Source organism: Pleurodeles waltl, chromosome 3_1 (genome assembly GCF_031143425.1).
Source record: "Pleurodeles waltl isolate 20211129_DDA chromosome 3_1, aPleWal1.hap1.20221129, whole genome shotgun sequence".
In the NCBI taxonomy this organism is placed as follows: domain Eukaryota; kingdom Metazoa; phylum Chordata; class Amphibia; order Caudata; family Salamandridae; genus Pleurodeles; species Pleurodeles waltl.
Genome location: NC_090440.1, coordinates 1,344,087,231 through 1,344,107,802, shown reverse-complemented (window position 1 = coordinate 1,344,107,802; position 20,572 = coordinate 1,344,087,231).

Sequence of the window (20,572 nt, the reverse complement as noted above, 5' to 3'; positions counted from 1 at the left end):
GGACTCTGGTAAGTCAAATCTTAACTATTACATCCCCCACCCTACCTGCATGCCATCACATAACCCCACCCTCACCCCATCACTCCAACTCCTCACAATGTCCCAATTTCACAAACCACCCATCCCAACACCAAGCCCTGCCTGCAACACCAAAGCATGGACACCCATCACCAAAGCATGCCCACTGCACATACCCATGCACCCCCCTAAACCATCATCACACAAGGTCCCACACAGGAATGCAAGCACTGGGGTACACGGTCACCCACCCATTGCACACCATGGCACACACAGATGTAATATAATATCCTTTTATACCCCTGCAGGACCCCTACCCAACGTCACCGGACAGGAGGGTCCACACATGTCCACACCACCAACAGAAGAGGCCCACAGTGATGACAGCAGCTCTGTCCAACTGGATCTAGATGACCAGCCCGGCCCATCGGGGAACTCGGGATAGTCGGTTCCCATCACACAGTCACAGGCCACTACAGAGCTTCCACCCTCTGGAAACACCAGCACAGCACCCACCCAGCGGGCCCATACCTCTGTCCCCAGGACACGTCAAGCAGCAGTGTGTCCACCACTACATGGAACCCAGGCTAACCCACCACCCCAACAACAACAGGGACCTGGGGGCAGTGGTAGTGGGCACACGGTCGAGGGGACAGAGGCCCGGGAACACAGGGGAACTGGGAGGGCTGCTGTGCGACAGGGGGAGGACAGGCCAAGGGAACCCACTCTCCACAAGGCCCTCTTCTCCATCATGGGAGCCTACCACCACTCCGAGGAGACGATGGCAATGGTACTGGCCAAGTTTCAGGAGACCCAGTGCCTGCAGGAGGAATAGTATTTGGGCTTCAGGGAGAGAACTCAGAACCATCAACTCCACCCTGGGCACCATCGTAGGGGTACTGAAGGAAGTACTCAACAGCAGGAGGGACACTGTGGCACAACAAGGGGCCCCTGACACTAGCATGGACGATGAACTGCCCACCACCTCCGCCGGCGCTAGTGGACAGGACGCCCGCCACAGGACCACCACACCAGCACCCCACCCCCTGCAGAGGGAGAACCACCCTGCAAATGGTCCCTGAGATCCAGAACAAAGACAGAGAACGATGCCAAGACCCCTGCCAAGAAATGAGCCCACCCTGAATGTCATCTTTCTGTCCCACTTTGTCACCCTGTCCATCCTCAAACTGCCTCAGCTCCACTTCCTATGCCTATTTGGGCAATGCACCTGTGAGACTAATAGACTGGACTCTGCCATAGACATTCCTCCACCATCACCCCTCACCATTTTACAACCCCCTCCAATATTTAGCACTTAAATAAACACCCTTGAAGCACAAAACAATCTGGAGTCAGTCTGTGATTTCGAAATAGTGTATTAGCAATTACAGTGACAAAGTGCTCTTACAATTGTAATGTCAACATACCTAAGTCACACAGCTCTAGTCCATGAGGGAACAAAGCAGATGTCACACAGTGGGACCCACATCTGTGAAATCGTAAGGGAAAGTGACAACTCAGTGACCATACACTGGGTGAAAACGACAGACAGTAGAGAGGTAGTAGTGTTAAAGTACATGTAGTAGGCAAGTCTGTACCCTTACCTGTGTCTCACTGGAAATATTGCAGGATCACCGAGTTCCTGTTGTCCATTTCCTCTTCTTCTGCTTCCTCGTCTTCACTGTCCACAGGCTCCACAACTGCAACAACACCACAATCTGGACCATCTTCCTGCAGAAAAGGCACCTGTCGTCGCAAAGCTAAGTTGTGAAACATACAGCAGGCCACGATGATCTGGCACACTTTCTTTGGTGAGTAGAATAGGGATCCGCCTGTCATATGGAGGCACCTGAACCTGGCCTTCAGGAGGCCGAAGGTCCGTTCGATAATCCACCGAGTTCGCCCATGGGCCTCATTGTAGCGTTCCTCTGCCCTTGTCCTGGGATTCCTCACTGGAGTCAGTAGCCATGACAGGTTGGGGTAACTAGAGTCACCTGCAAATGGCGAGGGATAACTGTTAGACACACACTAACCTGTAGGGATATCCCCAGACCCAGACAACCATTCCCACTGTCTTGCTTCCAGGTGCTCACCTAATAGCCACACACGGTGCCTCTGGAGTTGCCCCATCACATAAGGGATGCTGCTATTCCACAGGATGTAGGCGTCATGCACTGAGCCAGGGAACTTGGCATTCACATGGGAGATGTACTGGTCTGCCAAACACACCATCTGCACATTCATGGAATGATAACTCTTCCGGTTTCTGTACACCTGTTCACTCCTGCGGGGGGGGGTACCAAAGCCACATGTGTCCCATCAATGGCACCTATGATGTTGGGGATATGTCCCAGGGCATAGAAATCACCTTTCACTGTAGGCAAATCCTCCACCTGAGGGAAAACGATGTAGCTCCGCATGTGTTTCAGCAGGGCAGACAACACTCTGGACAACACGTTGGAAAACATAGGCTGGGACATCCCTGATGCTATGGCCACTGTTGTTTGAAATGACCCACTTGCAAAGGAATGGAGCACTGACAGCACCTGCACTTGAGGGGGGATTCCTGTGGGATGGCGGATAGCTGACATCAGGTCTGGCTCCAGCTGGGTACACAGTTCCTGGATTGTGGCACAGTCAAGCCTGTAGGTGGTGATCACATGTCTTTCCTCCATTGTCAACAGGTCCACCAGCGGTCTGTACACCGGAGGATGTCGCCATCTCCTCACAGGTCCCAGCGGACGGTGCCTATGAAGGACAAAATCGAGCACAGAGTCAACCAACTCAGAGGTACGTACCCACAGTTTACACAGAATACGGATCCTAATCCGAAAAGTGGCCTGTATGTGTGTTGAGTCTAGGCCTAGGTATGTGTGATGCAGTTAAAAATTAAGCCATGTGGGCCCCTGAAATGGCGGCTGCCTGACCTCTAAAGTGGGACAATGGGATGTGAGGTAACTGCGCTGGCGTTGTACACCGTCGCGGTAGGCGCAATGCTGCATTGGTTAACATTGGACCCTATGGGTCCCAGGAGCCGATGATGATGTACGCCGGCGGTGACGGTGCGCACCGCCGCGGACGTGACCGCCATTTTCTATCTGTTCAATCACTCGATACCTGATCTTCGACAGGAGAGGACCTACACTGCAAGTGCTGCTGTGACCTCGGTCTGGAAGAGACAATGGCTCGAGTGTCCGGGGAAAGGGCCCCTGCCTTCACATCGGAAGAGTTGGAGAAACCCGTGGATGGGGTCCTCCCCCAGTACACACTACTCTATGGTCCTCCAGACAAACAGGTAAGTACACTAGGAGCATGCTGTATGGGCTATACCTGAGTGGAGTAGGGTGGATGAAAGATGGGGGGGGGGAGATTGAGGCGTGCATGAAACGACGATGAATGCATGTGCCACATGGCCAGGGTAGGGGTGGGGCCAATGACTGTGACGGTGCAGTTGGTAATAAAGTTTCTCTTCCCTTTGTACAATTCATGTAGGTCAGCGCCCACCAGAAAAAAGATATTTGGCGTGCCATCGCCAAGGACGTCTGGACCCTGGGGGTCTACCACAGACGGAGCACCCACTGATGGAAAAGATGGGAGGACATTCGCAGCTGGAGCAAGAAGATGGCGGAGGCTCAGCTGGGGACGGCCTCCCAACGTGGGAGGGGTAACCGTCGTACCATGACCCCCCTGATGTTCAGGATCTTGGCGGTGGCGTACCCGGAGTTGGATGGGCGCTTGAGGGCATCACAGCAGCCACAAGGGGGTGAGTACACTCTCATCCTGCTGATTTTGCACGCAGTGGAGGTGTCTGGGTGGAGGAGGTGGGCTGTGGGTTTCCCTAGGCCAGGGCGAGTTTAGTAGGCAAGGTCCCTCCGTAAGGCAGGCCATGTGGCACCCCACCTCTGTAGAGTGCCAAGTACACCAAGTCATGCCCCTGTGTCATCCATGTGTGGAGATGTCGTCCATAGCCTTGTAGGCCATTTCCCAGGGATTGAACAGTGGAGCCCAAGAGCGCGGCATAGTGCAGGGGGCTTCTGTGTCTGTCGTGTCCGCCAACGGTAGCGGTAATGCATGCACTCAACCTGTCTTTCTTCTGTCATCCCCCCCCCCCCTTTTTGAGGTCTCCCTGTTCTTGTGTGCATTAGCATCATCAGGCGGAGGAGCAGTGGCACCGGACCACGAGGGAGCTGCATCCCACATGGCCCTGGAGGGTGACACTACGGACTCGGAGTTCACCAGTGGGATGGAGGGCGAGGGGAGCTCCACGGCGGGGACAGGAGCTGACACCAGCGACATGGACTCGTCCTCTGATGGGAGCTCCCTTGTGGTGGTGGCAAAATCTGTGCCCCCCACATCTACAGGTACAGCTGCCACCCCCCCTACCAGCACCGCCCTCCCAGCAGCCCCTTGGCCTTTGCCCTGTGCCCACTCACCCAGGAGGGTGGGCATCACCTTAGCCCCAGGCACGTCAGGCCCTGCCCCAGTCACCCCTGCTGCCCTCAGTGAGGAGGCCATTGACCTCCTCAGGTCTCTCACTGTTGGGCATTCTACCATTTTGAATGTCATCCAGGGTGTAGAAAGGCAGTTGCAACAAACAAATGCATTCCTGGAGGGCATTCATTCTGGTCAGGCAGCACTAAAGCGAGCTTTTCAGTCTCCGGCCTCAGCACTGATGGCAGCCATTGTCCCTGTTTCTAGCCTCCCCCCTCCAACTTCCTCCACCCAGACCCAATCCCCTGTACCTCAGCCTATCCCAAGCACACCTTCAGACCAGCATGCACACACCTCAACACACAAGGGAAGCTCAGGCAAACATAAGCACCACACATCCCACAGGCACTCACGCAAACATCACACACATGCAGACACACCAACATCCACTGCCTCCACTGTGTCCCCCTTCTCCTTGTCTCCCTCCTCCCTCCCAATCTCGTCTACTCTTACACCTGCATGCACTACATCTACAGCCACTACTGCCATCACCAGCACACACACCACCACACCCCGCTCACGTGCAGTCACCACCCCCACTACCATTCACACGTCCGCCTGTGTCCTCTCCCAGTGTCTCTGTGATGCCACCTCCCAAGATACACAAACGCAAGCACACACCCACCCAACAGCCATCCACCTCACAACAGCCTCCAGCGCATGCACCTTCACCCAAAGTCACCAAACGAACACCTCCTACAACCACAAACTCTTCCTCCACTCCCAAAACCCCTCCAGCTACCCGTCCCAGTGTCTCCAAAAAAGTTTTCCTGTCCAACCTTGACCTCTTTCCCACACCTCCCCCACCCCGTCCGTCTCCTAGGGCACGACTCTCCAGGTCCCAACCTAGCACCTCAGCCACAACATCTCTGGGACCAGTGGTGCCTGTAGTCAACGGAATCTGGAGTGCACCGGCCACCAGGGCAGCCAGTGTGGCACGGAGCCACAGCACAGACATTCCCCCACCAGTCAAGTATCAAAAGTTGGCCTGTGCCCCGTGGGAGAGGGGGAAGACACCAGCCACCAAAGCTGCTCCCAGGGGTCCGGTGGGAGTGTGGCGTCAGCTGCGACACCTTCCAAGGTGGGGAAGGGCCACAAGAAACCCGGCAAGTCTGGGAAGAGCAGCACGGTGGAGAAGACCGCCATCATCCCTGCTGCCCAGGAGGCCAGTACCTGCCCTGCTGCCCAACAGGCCACCGCAAGCACCTGCCCTGCTGCCCAGGAGGCCACCGCCATCATCCCCGCTGCCCAGGAGGCCCCGGCCAGTATCTGCCTTGCTGCCCAAGAGGCCACCGCCATCATCCCCGCTGCCCAGGAGGCCACCGCCAGTATCTGCCTTGCTGCCCAAGAGGCCACCGCCATAATCCCCGCTGCCCAGGAGGCCACCAAAATCATCCCCGCTGCCCAGCAGGCCACTGCCATCATCCCCGCTGCCCAGGAGGCCATTGCCATCATCCCCGCTGCCCAGGAGGCCACTGCCATCATCCCCGCTGCCCAGGAGGCCACTGCCATCATCCCCGCTGCCCAGGAAGCCACTGCCAGCACAAGCCCCGCTGAGCTAAAGAGGACCGCCAGCACAAGCCCCGCTGGGCTAGAGAGAACTGCCAGCACAAGCCCGCTGGGCTAGAGAGGACCGCCAGCACAAGCCCCGCTGGGCTAGAGAGGACCGCCAGCAGCGGAGTCACTGCAAAGGAGCCCGCCGCCTCAAGCACCGCTGAACAGGGCACCGCCGCCTCAAGCACCGCTGAACAGGGCACCGCCGCCTCAAGCACTGCTGAACAGAGCACTGCCACCTCAAGCACCGCTGAACAGGGCACTGCCACCTCAAGCACCGCTGAACAGGGCACCGCCCCCTCAAGCACCGCTGAACAGGGCACCGCCCCCTCAAGCACCGCTGAACAGGGCACCGCCGCCACAAGCACCGCTGAACAGGGCACCGCCGCTACAAGCACCGCTGAACAGGGCACCGCCGCCTCAAGCACCGCTGAACTGGGTACCGCCGCCTCAAGCACCGCTGAACAGGGCACCGCCACCTCAAGCACCACTGAACAGGGCATCGCCGCCTCAAGCACCACTGAATAGGGCACCGCCGCTACAAGCACTGCTGAACAGGGCACCGCCGCTACAATCACCGCTGGCCCATGAGCGCCAAGGGCACTGATGCTACTGAGTCCGTCACAAGCAGGATGAAGCACTCTGGGCACCATGCCCCCTCCAGAACCAGTGGAGACTGTCATCCACTACCTCTGTCCTTAGCAGGATGAAGCACTCTGGGCACCATGCCCCCTTCAGAACCAGTGGAGACTGTTATCCACTTGAGAAACTGTGGCTTTACACTCCCCAGGATTAAACAGTGGGCTACCCACCCACTGTATAGACTTGAGAGACTGTGGCTTTGCACTCCCCAGGATGGAACAGTGTGCTACCCACCCACTGTATAGACTTGAGAGACTGTAGCTTTGCACTCCCCAGGATTGAACAGTGGGCAACCCACCCACTGTACAGACTTGAGAGGCTGTGGCTTTGCACTCCCAGGATGGAACAGTGGGCAACCCACCCACTGTATAGACTTGAGAGACTGTGGCTTTGCACTCCCCAGGATTGAACAGTGGGCATGTGGCCCTCTCGTGGATTTGGCGTCGTGCACTCAACCAGCTGAGGTGCTCCCCCTTTCCCTCCCCCTGAGGTGCCTGTTTTCTTGCTCTCTGATGCCCCTGCAGTGTTCTCTTCGTCATGGTTGGGGATCTTGTGTGGGCCTCGCCCATACCGTGTAGGCCCAGTGTTCCACGGACTTCATTGGAGCACTACCTGGACTACTAAGCTTGGTGTATATTTTGTTTATGGTGTATATATATATATATTTGCGTACTTGATTTTAAAATATTACAATGGTTACACTCATTTCCTTTTGTCTTTGCATTCTTCCGGGGGGGGGCTGGGGGTGTAACTGTAATGTATCATGCTGTATTGGTGTGTCCAGTTATCCCTTATTAGTGTATGTAGTCAGTGTCTAGAAGCTACGCTCTCTATTGGTAGTGTGGATGAGCAGCCAAGGTCTAACTAGGAGACATGCAAAGTTCATGCAATATCACTATAGTCATACAGTACTTACACACATGAAAGAAAATACTCAGTGGTACAAAAATAAAGTTACTTTATTTTGGTGACACACTTGCCAAAAATACCATAGAGACTATACTCTCTTAGGAGTTAAGTAAAATATACACTATTTACACTAGTATCCGAAAACAACTGAGTAAACAGTTAGAAAACAGTGCAAATAGTGAAAATCACAATACGAAGAAATGGGCCTATGGGGAACATAAACCATACACTAAACAAATGGAATGCGAACGTCGGTTTCCCACCTAGGCAAGTGTAGTGTGTAGAGGGGCACTGGGAGTATTAGAAAACTCCAAAGGTAAGTAACAGAACCCACCCCAGAACCCAGGAATGTAGGAGTACATCACTGGAATGTTCCTAGAACACACAAGCAAACTAAAAAGAAGATATTGCAAGAACCAGAAGAGATTTCAAGACACCAATAGTAGATTACTGGACCTGAAGACCTGTGGAAGAAGGGGACCAAGACCAAGAAGCACAGAAGAGTCCAGGAAGAACAGGAGCCCCTGCTAACCCGGATGAAGGTGCAAAAGAAGAACCACCGGTGAAGAACAACAGTCAGTACTGCACCCAAGAAGACGGATGCGGGTTCCTGGTTGGTGAGGATGATATCCCATACCCGATGGATGATTGCAGTCTGGTTTGCGCCACTGGATCCTGCAACAAGCCTTGGTAAACGCAAAGCTCGCGGTTAGCGGTAAATGACCCTGCCTGGGCCCAGAAAGGACCAGGACTACTCTACCCAGGAGAGGAAGACAGAGGGGGTTCTTAGCAGTCCAGAGAGCCCATGGAAGACCAGGCAGCACGCACAGGAGTCCCACAGCACAGGGACAAAAAAGGTGCAAATGGAGGCCCATGCAGCATGACACAAAGGGATCCCACGCCGCCGGAGAACCACTCAGGGAGCTGTGCATCACAGAAAGGAGTGCTGGGGGCCAGAGCTGTGTCGGAGCTGTGCTGTGCACAAAGAACTTTGCGGAAGGTTGCACACAATACTGAAAATCATGCAGTGCATGAGGGTACCGTCTTGCGTGGGGAGGCAATCCCTTACCTCTATCAAATCTGGACTTCAGGACCATCTGGACCACTTCAGTCCACCACCTGTGATGCTGGATCCACGCACTTCTTCAGGAGAGGGGACCCAAGCCACCGGTCTTCGCTGCAGAGGGGTGTCTGCTGAAGCAGGGAAGTGACTCCTTCACTTCAAGGGAGATTCCTTCACTCTTCTGGTGCAGGCTGAAAACAGGCTGTCCTCTGAGGATGCACGACCGGGAAACAGTTGCAGTTGCTGGCAGGAGCTGAAGATACAATGTAGCAGAAGTGGTCTTGTTTTCTTTGTTGCAATTTGTAGAGTTCCTGGAGGGTCCAGATGCAGTTTCTTCGGTAAGAAGGTGAAGTAAAGGACGCAGAGGATTCCTGCTGGAGTCTTGCAATCCGTATCTGAAGAACCACCCAAAGTAGAGACCATAAATAGCCCTGAAAGGGGGATTGGTCACCTAACCAGGTAAGCACCTATCAGGGGAAGGCTCTGATGTCACCTGCTGGCACTGGCTACTCAGATGTTCCCAGAGTTCCCTGCCCATCTTGAAAACAAGATGGTAGAACCCAGGGACCCTCTGGATGAGCTCTAAGCACCACCCCTGGGGTGGTGATGAACAGGGGAGTGGTCACTTCCCTTTCCTTTGTCCAGTTTCATGCCAGGGCAGTGACTGGGGTCCCTGAACCGATGTAGATCGGATTATGCAAGGAGGGCACCATCTGTGCCCTTCAAAGCATTTCCAGAGGATCTGGGCGGCTACCCCTCCCATGTCCGTAACACCTATTTCTAAAGTTAGAGGGTGTAACACCCTTCTCCCAAAGGAAATCCTTTGTTTCTGCCTTCCTGAGCTTGAGCTGCATGAGCAACAGGAGGGCAGAAACCTATCTGTGAGGTGGCAGCAGCTGGGGCTGCCTGGAAAACCTCAGAAGGCTGGAATGGCAGTACTGGGGGTCCACTGTGGAGCCCCCAGAGTGCATGGAATTATACAACCAATACTACAGCATTGGGGTATAATTCCACAATGGTAGACACCTTACATGACCATATTCAAAGTTACCATTGTGAAGCTGGACGTAGGTATTGACCTATGTCCAGTGCACGTGTAAAATGGTGTACCCTCACTCACACAGTCTGGGAAAATGGTCCTGGATGACGTGGGGGCACCTCTGCGAGTGCAGGGGTGCCCTCACACACAGGTACTTTGCACCTAGTCTTCAGGGCTGGAAGGCCTGACATATAGGTGACTTATAAGTGACCTGGTGCAGTGTAAATGGCTGTGAAATGGTGCATGCACCATTTCACACAGGCTGCAATGGCAGTCATGTAGAAGCCTTTTCCTGGGCTTTCTGTGGGTGGCAAAAGAAATGCTGCAGTCCATAGGGATCCCCTGGAACCCCAATGCCCTGGGTACCTAGGTACCATATACTAGAGACTTATAAGGGGGCACCAGTATGCCAATTATGAATGGAATACTTTGTTAGCAGTATCAAACAACCAGATTTAAAGGGGAGAGAGAATAAGCACTGGGGTCCTGGTTAGCAGGTTCCCAGTGACACAATCAAACACACTGACAAACAGGCCAAAAATGGGGGTAACCATGCTAGAAAGAGGCTACTTTCTCACAGCTGCCACTTGGCAGCTTTGGTGGTATGCCGCTTCAAGTATTTGATAGCTCGGTAAGCACAACCTTGTGCTTCTTCTTGGGTATCTTTGCCCGATGCTGAGGTAGTAAAGATGTACTTATCAAGACTCTGGTAAGAGTAAGTACAGTATGCTTCCTTCGTACTTGTTCTGTCAGCCAGTGTTTCTATATATTTTGTTAGTATTTGACTACAGCACTTCTTAGCTCTTTTCTGTATGTGTACGTAACCGCCTTTTGCAGAAGCTCTCCGTATAATGTACAATTTGATCTTGCACAGGAGCGTTGAACCTTTATGTATGGCCTGAATACCAGGCTGTTGGCTAATGACTTATAGATTCTTTACAATGCTTTTATTGTCTTCAACTGCTTCACATCAGCTGGTGCTGCGCTTTGACTCCACAATGCATGAAGCGTCAATTACTTACTTCTATAGTGACATGTGCACGCACAAACAGTTTGCTTGGACCACAGCACACTCTCTGGGAGAGCATGATTGTTCTTTGGGTTACTTATCCCCCATCTTGTTGCCAGTGTAGCATCCTCCCCAGCCTGTGTACTCACTAATGACCATGCCACACATGGAGCTAAATATTATACGTCTTTCTTCTTCTGCATGTAACTGCGAACTCAACATTCTAAACCAAGCTTTCATTGCATTCCGCTCTACGGAGTCCGTTTGAAGCCAAAAGGGTTCCTTCATAAAACTCGCTAGACACTACAAACACTAGCTGCACACCAGCGAAGTGTCTACATGTACACATGATGATACACACACAAGTAAGAAGTAGCAAGGTGCACAAAGGCTTAAAATTTAAAGCATGTTCTGTAGGGTAACACATTAATAAGGTTTCAAGAGACAATTCAGTTTGAGGGGTGCACTATATGGTTAACATAATTCATGTATTTCATGGAGTCCATAGTAGGGCCAGAAAGACCTGCACCATGCAAAAGGAATAAATCTAAATGCCACTCTGCTACAGAATCCGTGGTTATCAAGAAAATGTTGACTTATGTTGGATTTTGTGTAAAGATGAGACTTGTAGCATTCAAATAAAGATATATACTACAAAAATAAGGGATGGCACTAAAATGGTATTCCCAGAATAGGCACACAGATTTCCTGTGTATGCAGTCAATTGTTATTGAAAAAATGACAAAGGATGAGAAATTTTGTGGGAGGAGAGTGACTATTTTTGGAGGGTGTTTTTGTACATGCGGCTGACTAAATGCTTTCTGTGTGGAAAGTGGCTTCTATAAAGAAAGCTTGCACATATCTACCACCCAGGGTCAACCATTGATTAGTACTCAAGGGATTATGAGCCAGCACCAGCATATTGGATGATGCCTAGACAGCTACTGGTTTTGCCTTGACATTTAGTATTTCTGCCTGGGGTTTTATCGCTGTATTTTGATTGTTGAGGCTCTGTCTTGGTATGTTATGGTTGTGCCTAAGCAAAACATGGTTGGCATACAGTGGCTGAGCCCATGTATAAGTCTGTGCCTGGGCATATGAAACCTTGTTTAAGAGGAAGATGGCTATGGCTGATCCATGCCGTCTGCATTCCTGGCAAATGCTGATGGTGTTTTGTGGCTGCAAACCTGGAACATCATCACAACAGTCTAGTCGATATGTGACTGGTAGCGTATGCTCATTTTTATCTACGTTAGTATTGTTTTGTTGTTTTCATCTGTTGCAGTTTTTTTAAAACAAATCAGTGAGATCATTGTGTTAATAAAAACAGGGTTAATGATTGTGTGACATCACTTCCTGTGACATGATGAGGGTCAAAGGTTGAATTATGCCACTTCCTGTGTGGTCATTGAGGTGAAAGGGCATGTGATGTCACTTCCGCTTCTCCTGCCATTTTGGTGAATTAACATCCATGACGCTTACACTCTTCTGTTGGAGGGATAAAGTGATGGACATGTTTAGATCTCTACAAAACATTGTGTCTAGGCTATAACATGCAAAAGACAGTACTACACTGTAACATGGTCAGGGACCCTTGGCCAGTACTTCAGGGCATTCTCGTTTTGGCATCTAAGACCTGGGCAATTGTATGACCAGAGTACTGAATTAAAGTTGGCCTAGGCGTTCACACACACCTAGATTTTGTTTGTTGGATGATCCATATAGTCCATGAAGTGTGATAGCAGATGCTTACAATTATCAATGCAGGATGTAGGCTAGGAATCTACACCTTCCAAGGGATGTTCCGATCTATAAACTAATCAATATTAATTCAACATTAAGAGCCTGATTTATGGTTAAGCAGATAGTTTACTCCGTCCACAATGCAAGGGATATCCCATCTTCCATATTACAAGTGTATTATATCCTATGGCACATGTAATATGGCAGAAGGGAATCATGCCACATTTGTGATAGTGTATGCCATCTGTCAAATTCTGAAGATGGGCCACAGTGTTTTGTGTCCAGAACAGTTCTGCTAAAACTGTCAATGTTATCTTGACTGTGATTATACATATTTTGTGACATCACTTTAGGTGCCATTTCTTCAAAATATTCCTACTGAGCGAAAGTATTCACAACATGTTATTCGTGTGTACAATTTGATATTGCATTGTGCACTGGGTAACAGATGTGTGCAGGTATCTGCTTTCATCTTCATCAGAAGCAATTGAGGGAGACCCTGGCCACTCTTCAAAAGAACTGCTGGAGGGTCACTGTGGAAGAGAAGTTGGAGGCACTGATCCTGAAAGTACAATGAGGGTGAGGGGGTTGGCCAGGAGGTTGCACCTCTATCTCACTGAGGCCTCTGACTCTTGCCAGCCCCAGCCCCTCACGGTAACAGTAGAAGCATCTGAGATAAAAACATATGCCCCAGTGGCCACTACCACCAGCACCAACTTCGCTTTTATGTCCCCCAAACTCAAAAGACCTAGGGGCCAGATGTAGGAAGGAAGCAATTTGCGAGTTGCAAATTGCGAGTCCTTCCGACTCGCAATTTGCAACTCGCAAATTGCTATGCAGTACGGTGTCTCAGACACCGACTGCAACTCGCTATGGGGTCGCAATGACCCACCTCATGAATATTCATGAGGTGGGTCGCAAATTGCGGCCCCATAGCGAGTATAGGCACTCGCTAACATGGAGGCCTGCTGTAGTCAGCAGGCCTCCATGTTAGCGACCTGCTTTTCAATAAAGCAGTTTTTTTTTTTTTTTAAATGTAGCCCGTTTTCCCTAAGGGAAAACGAGCTGCATTTCAAAAAATCCGAAACCTTTTGTTTCGGTTTTTTCAGGGCAGGGAGTGGTCCCTTGGACCACTCCCTGCCCTGAAAAAATATTTTGGGGTCCATTCACAAAGGGGAAGGGGTCCCATGGGGACCCCTTCCCGTTTGCGAATGGGTTACCATCCACTTCAAGTGGATGGTAACTGCGACTCCATTTGCGACCGCATAAGCGGTCACAAATGGAATTGCATACCATTGCGAATCGCAAATAGGAAGGGAACACCCCTTCCTATTTGCGATTCGGAAATGCATTTTGCGAGTCCGTAACGACTCGCAAAATGCATTTCTGCATAGGAAACACGCATTTGCGAGTCGCAAACGGCAAATTTTGCCGTTTGCGACTCGCAAAGTGCTTCCTACATCTGGCCCCAAGTCATCTCCCAGTTCTAAAATAGTCTGTGGTCTGTCACCTTGAGCACCACTCCCCCTGATCTCATCCTGCCAACACTGATGTCAGAGGATGCACTGGAGGTTCTTAGGAACCTCTCTGTGGGGCTGATGGCAGTGTTGAATGCCATCCTGGGAGAGTGCGAGAAAAAGCCTCTTTTGCATACCTCTCCTTTTTGTTACTGATTGTATTGCTGCTTTATATGCTAAGCACTATGGTACAGCTGTCCAGTGTACATGCTCTGACCCTAAAACAAGTAAAAATTTCTAAATCCAGAAGGGCATATTTAACTCTCCAGGGCCATATTGTGCGGTGTAAAAACTACGCCCATGGCATACAAAGTTAATTTTCACATGTGGACTGTAGCATTTACAGTGCCAATCACCAGTGTGACAGGGAAAGCATGGCTTAAGGCCTACCAGTGTAGCCTGATTGCTGCAGTTTAAACATGTAGTCTGGCCTGTCAACATAATCCTTTGGATAGGGGAGAAAAACATTCCTTTTAAATAATATTAAGTCACCTCTATGTAGACCTTGTAGCCCACAAGGTACAGTGCATGTATCTGAAAATGGGACATGTAGAAATGTAATGTTTAGTCACTGCATTGACAAGTTACCCCAAAACTATTTTCACTGTGGAAGGCCGTGGCTGTCCTATTAGAAGACTAGAGCACAGGTTAAAATATTAATTCTGCTACCTGTAGTTTGGGACAAACTAGAAAAATAGTTCACCCACTATTTTCATATTTATTAAAAGCTACATTCAAAGTAGAAGTTCAATTTTTTATAAATATTTAGCAAATAAGTACCTTTTAGACAGCAATCTTTTCCCTGCCTGAAGCTCCTTCATCTGATTTGTGACTGGGGGTGAGTGTTGGACAGCGTTGAAACTTTTCAATCATTTTATTTTGTTTGTGATGTTGCTTTGTGCACCGTAAGTGGCAGGGGTACGCCCAGACGTGGGTCCCTTGCTTGCTGCACCACTGGATTCAAGCTAGCCTGGCTGATGAAGGGTGATACCCTGAAACCGGTCCCAGGATGCTTGTTTCCTGTCCGGGGAGGACCTGGCCTTGCAGTTCGGGCTGGATTGTTCCCATGGGGAACAGGGTCAAGACTGATTTGCATATGGGTGGGTCCAAACTGGGGTGACGTGGCGAGCAAAATAACAATGGATTAATCCCAGATCTGTGACTGGAGGTGAGTGTTTGAAAAGTTTCAACACTCCGTCCATCATTTTGTTTTGTTTTGTGATGTTGCTCTCTGCGCCGTAAGTGGCAGGGGTATGCCCAGATGTGGGTCCCTTGCTCGCTGAGCCACAGGATTCAAGCTAGCCTGGCTGATGAAGGGTGATACCCTGAAACCGGTCCCAGGATGCTTGTTTCCTGTCCGGGGAAGACCTGGCCTTGCAGTTCGGGCTGGACTGTTCCCATGGTGAACAGGGTCAAGACTGATTTGCATATGGGTGGGTCCAAACTGGGGTGACGTGGTGAGCAAAACAACAATGGATTCATCCCAGATCTGTGACTGGGTTGAGTGTTTGAAAAGTTTCAACACTCCGTCTATCATTTTATTTTGTTTTGTGATGTTGCTCCTGCAGTGAAGCCAGTGCTTGTCCCCACTTTGGAGTGAAAACAGCTCCCAGATCATAAACAATGGCTTGGTTGTGGAGAGGTATTTATCTTACCCCTACAGGAAAACTAGTTAGGGTAGACCCAGGAACTTCATTAACTTGGAAAGGGCCTGAAATTTCACAACTAAAAATAAGGTAAAACATGGAAAAAGCATACATTTGTCCCCCTGACCAAGTGGGAGGCAACTACTCCCATAACCAGTTTTGAATGACCACAAAGGAGGTGGCTGCTTATTTTCCAGGACACACCTCCCGGCTGGGCATATAGGCTCTGCTTAAGGGAGAAAGGGTTTTCCCATCTTGGAGTTTAGGAGAAGGATGCACAGTGGATTGTCTGCTGTAAGACAAACAGGAACTACTGAAAAAGTGGACAGGGTTTCTCCTGGGAACTTGTACCACATTGGTTATGGAGAAGCAATGGCTAGTTCCCAATAACTAGCTAATACCAAACATGAATTTGATGCCAAGGGTCTGCCTCCTGTGTGGCTACAGGGACACAACACGCTACAAGAAGCCTTTTTTTCCTGGAGTGCCAAACAGAATAGTTGTGACTGAACCCTGTTTGTGGCCCTGATCCCTAAGCACTGTACAGAACTTCCTGTACATGACTTCCTTTGATACAGTCTACAGTCTTGCTCTACTGGAGGATTTCGACTTCCATTTAATAGACTAAGGGCCTGCTTTAATTCTTGGCAGCAAGGATCCTCCATTGCAGTGGTGACAGAGTATCTTTATCTCCAAGAATGTGGTCCTGGCCCTGTGCAGTAAGGGAAGTCGGAGGCAGACTATAAATCCACCCACCTGATTTAAATGAGCGGAATTAAACGTCAGTTTTCACAGTGCATTTCTGCCAGGAAAACCTGGCAGTAAAGGGCAGTGAAAACTGCTAAATGCTTCCCTTGCCATGACGAACCTGTGCAACAAACCTCACAAAGCATTGAGAGGAGCCACCATGACGGCAGTACCTGTCAGTGCTTTAAGAAATGACCTCCTGTTTGGCAGTCATTTCTCGGTTTGGCGAGCTTCATGTCCTGTCAGGAGATTACCCATTAAATCAAACTTCCACAGGAGCAGATGCCTTTTTCCAACTCCCCCCAATAGATGCGTGCTCAGACTTTACTCATTATCTGAACTCTGCATCCACTAGGGGGAAAGGGGAAAGGGGATAGAAAAAGAGAGACCGCCTCCAGAACCAGTTCCAGCCTGTGTTTCCCACTTGAAGATAGGATATTCAGTGTGTGCTTCTATAACCTGCACCTTTCTTCTTATTGGCATTTCTTTAAAGGAAGGACCTGCAGTTGGGTAATAAGAGCATAGATAAGTACATTCCTACTGTGCATTCAACTGTTCAGCCATTCACATTCACCCAATTCTATTGTTCTCCTAACCTGGATCTTTTAAGAGACCAGCCTCTCTCTGAGAGAACAATGTTAACTTAATATCTTCTTTTCTCCAGGAGTCAAAGGTATCCAAGGTTCAATGGAGAACAGTTCAAAGGTTTACAAATGTACAATCTACTAATGTATTTTACAGGAAACGAAAACTCCTTCTCAAGGTTCAGTTTTCTCAATCACAGTCTCTAGGAATTAGCCTGAGCACTGAGGTTTGTCTCTACAACTGGCAAGTCTGCAAGGCGATGAGTTTTTGAATATATATGTACATATATATATATTGGCAAGTCTGGAAATCATACAAAAGGATTCCTTACTGCAGTTGCTTAAAGTTCTGTTAAGCCAAAACGAACTCTCCTCAGAAAGCCGATAGCCAGTAGTTGGAAGAAGGAAGAAATTCAGCTTCTCCCGAAGGGAAAAAGTAGCTGGTGTGCACACCGTAACAAGAAAAAGAATTAATTACTCAAAACTGGAAGAATTCTCTAGGACACAAAGCACCCCAGGAGCACTGCTCATTCTCCTCTGGATGACAGTGCACAACTCCCAGAGAGAAACAGCTGGAGGGAAGCTTCAGCACAAGACTAAGGTAGAAACACTAGAGCGCTGACCTCACAAAGATTTGCGGCCAACATCTTGAGTGGCACTTAAACCTGAAGAAGCTAGTTCTAAGAACAGCCTCCTCAAGAGCCACCAAGACTGAGGACGCCGCTGCAACCAATGTGGGTACAAGGAAAAGGGGAATAATTTTCGCTGAGGGAATAACTTAACAACACTGGCAATAGTTTTCTTGACAACTCGGTCCAATACTCCACCTAGCCCCTACTTCACCTTAACTTCTACACTGGGTGGTTGATGGCAGCATTATTTCACTTGGTGAAGAAACCTGAGTGAAACTTTCAGAGGTTTGTGTCCAGGAGCCTGAGCACACAAGACTAATTTGAGTAGCGAGGCGTGGCCAAGATGGTGGAGAGTGCAGATGAGTAAATCGCAGCTCCGTCGCGGCCCGCTCATAAACTACAAATACCCTGGGCATCCTGTGTTGGGGATGCCGTATATGACCTCCTACAGCCCTCCCAGCATATATTACACATAATTGGAGCTGAAAGTCCAAGCCAGCTGTCATTAGTAGGACCAGTGCACCTCGAGGCACTAGCCTGATCAGAAGAGCGGAGCAGCCATTACAAACAGGAGGCCGGGGTCTGGGCACCTTACCCACTGTGCGGTGGCCGCCAGTTGGGGCAGCGGAGGTGGTTCAGATCCCGGAACCGGAGGGGGAGCTGTGCAGGGCAAGAGCCGATTGCGGGCATTTTGATTGCAAATTATTCCAGTCATCGTTGTGTGGCCCGTAAGTCAAGGTTCAGCGATGCGCACTGTGAGGGCAGACGCCGTATTAGACATGTTGGAGGCAGGGACTGCCAGCCGAGAGCGGGGATCTGCTAACTGCTGCAGACACGCAAGTCCCAAAAAAGAAGGTGAGAAAAAGCCGGACTGACTGCACTGACCCGTGAGTTGCTGAGTGCACACCCCCACCCCCTCCTAAGAGAACCAGATCAGGAGTGGCTCAAACTACCTGCTGGCCTTCTCTGGCCCATGCATGAACTTTAGACACCGGAGGGTACGCATTGATATTCCCATTGCTGTATATGAAAGCTCCTAAGTCAACAGTATATAGACGCCCGGTGATGGCAAGCTTTTTCCCTCTGGTCCTTCCCAAGGCACAGCACTGCAGTGCATGCCAATATGGGACTGCTCTGGCGTTAGACTCCCCAGCGACCCAGGACTCATTGCCTACACTAGGGCTTATAATACAGAGATATTTGGGCTGTAGCATCCAGCTACCTTCAGGAGCAAATAACTAGTAGAGGGGAACTGCATGCGAAGGAGAAATCACTGAAACACCCAAGCACACCACTCTCACTGGGGCCAGCTATGCCAATGCTTACTTTCTAAAAAAGATAGATGACATGGGGAAACTGTCTATGAAAAGAGAACCAGTGTTTCAGCGCCCCCCCACCCAACCGAGTAGAGAAAGATACTCTAATGGCTGGGGAATTGAACACTGAGCCAAATCGCCTGACACTACGGGATATCCTACAGGCAATTACTACAACAAGAGAAATTCTAGAGACCAAGATCAACACCTTGATGCCAAATTTGGGAGTCACAACTGTGGAAAGGACGATCTCAGAGATTCCTCCTGAACTAAGTGATGCCAAAGAGTGGGTAATAACCATGGAAAATAAAGTACATATCCTTGAATAGCACGCAGAGGATGCAAAAAATCTCTCTAGAAGAAATAATTTATGCGTAGTCGGACTCCCTAAGAAGATAAAGGGTCAAGATGTGGTAGCCTTCCTGGAAAAATGAATTAAACATGAACTTCCACTAACAGACCTTTCACCTTTCTATGCCGTAGAATGGGCACACAGAGACCCCACTCATCTACTCTAGCCTGGGGTCACTCTTGACCTGTGGTGGCGAAATTACTGCATTATAGGGACAGAGATGCTATACTGACTCAAGCTCACAAAAAAGAAGATATCATAATAGAAAACAGCAGATATGTGATTTCTCCCGACTACACTAGGGAAGTACAAAGACAGAGAAGCTCCTTCATGGCAATAGAACGTCAACTCTGGCAAACTGGACTAGCTTATGCTATGCTCTTTCTGGTTCGCCTCAGACTAGCAACACAAGATGACACCCACTTTTTTACCACCCCACAAAAGGCGTGGTTTGAGCGCTAACCACAGAGAAAGTGCCAAAGAGCAACAGAGGTTATAGGTGCCCAGAAGCTCTTGGAGGGATTTTGATCAATCTTGGATTTAAAAGTTAATTGGTCGAAATCTAGTTTGTTCCACAGACGACATGAACCCCCCAACACTGGGTACCTTTATGTTGGAACCTAACTGCATAATCCATCTCGGAACTAGCATTTACCACACTGCTCCTGCCCTCCTGGATGGTAATATCAGTCAAACGACCAGTAACTTACAACAAAACATGGCTTTCTGGAGTACTCTCCTGCTATCGGTCATGGGTGGAGTCGCTTTACTTAAAATGATCACCTTACCCCGATTACTTAACGATTTTGCCCATCAAAACTCCACGAACATTTTTTAGAGAGCTTGAATCAATGTCCATTGCCTATCTATGGGGCTCTGGCTGCAGATGAGTGTCACTATCTACCTTACAAAGACCCACAGGGTCTGGAAGACTTGCAGCTACGGATTTCATAACAGCCAAATTACAATACTTTACACAGTGGATAAGGGAACAACAGTGCCCTGATCATGTGCTGCGCCTGGGAACCCCGGGCAGACCAACAGTAAGCTTTACTTAGCTTGAAAAGACAGAGATGTCAGCTAATAATAGAATACAAAGTTATTGCTAGCACAGATTCCTACAAAAAAAATAGTAAAAACCCCATACATCCCAGATTTACCAATAGAGTTTCTTACAGTCCTCCCACATGGGGGAAACTGGAGAAGGATTGGGAACTGGAAAGAAGCATGAGTCACCAAGGTTGGGGACCTTTATAGGGAAGGCACACTTCTCTCATTTGAAGACCTTATGGCCGAATACGACTTACACC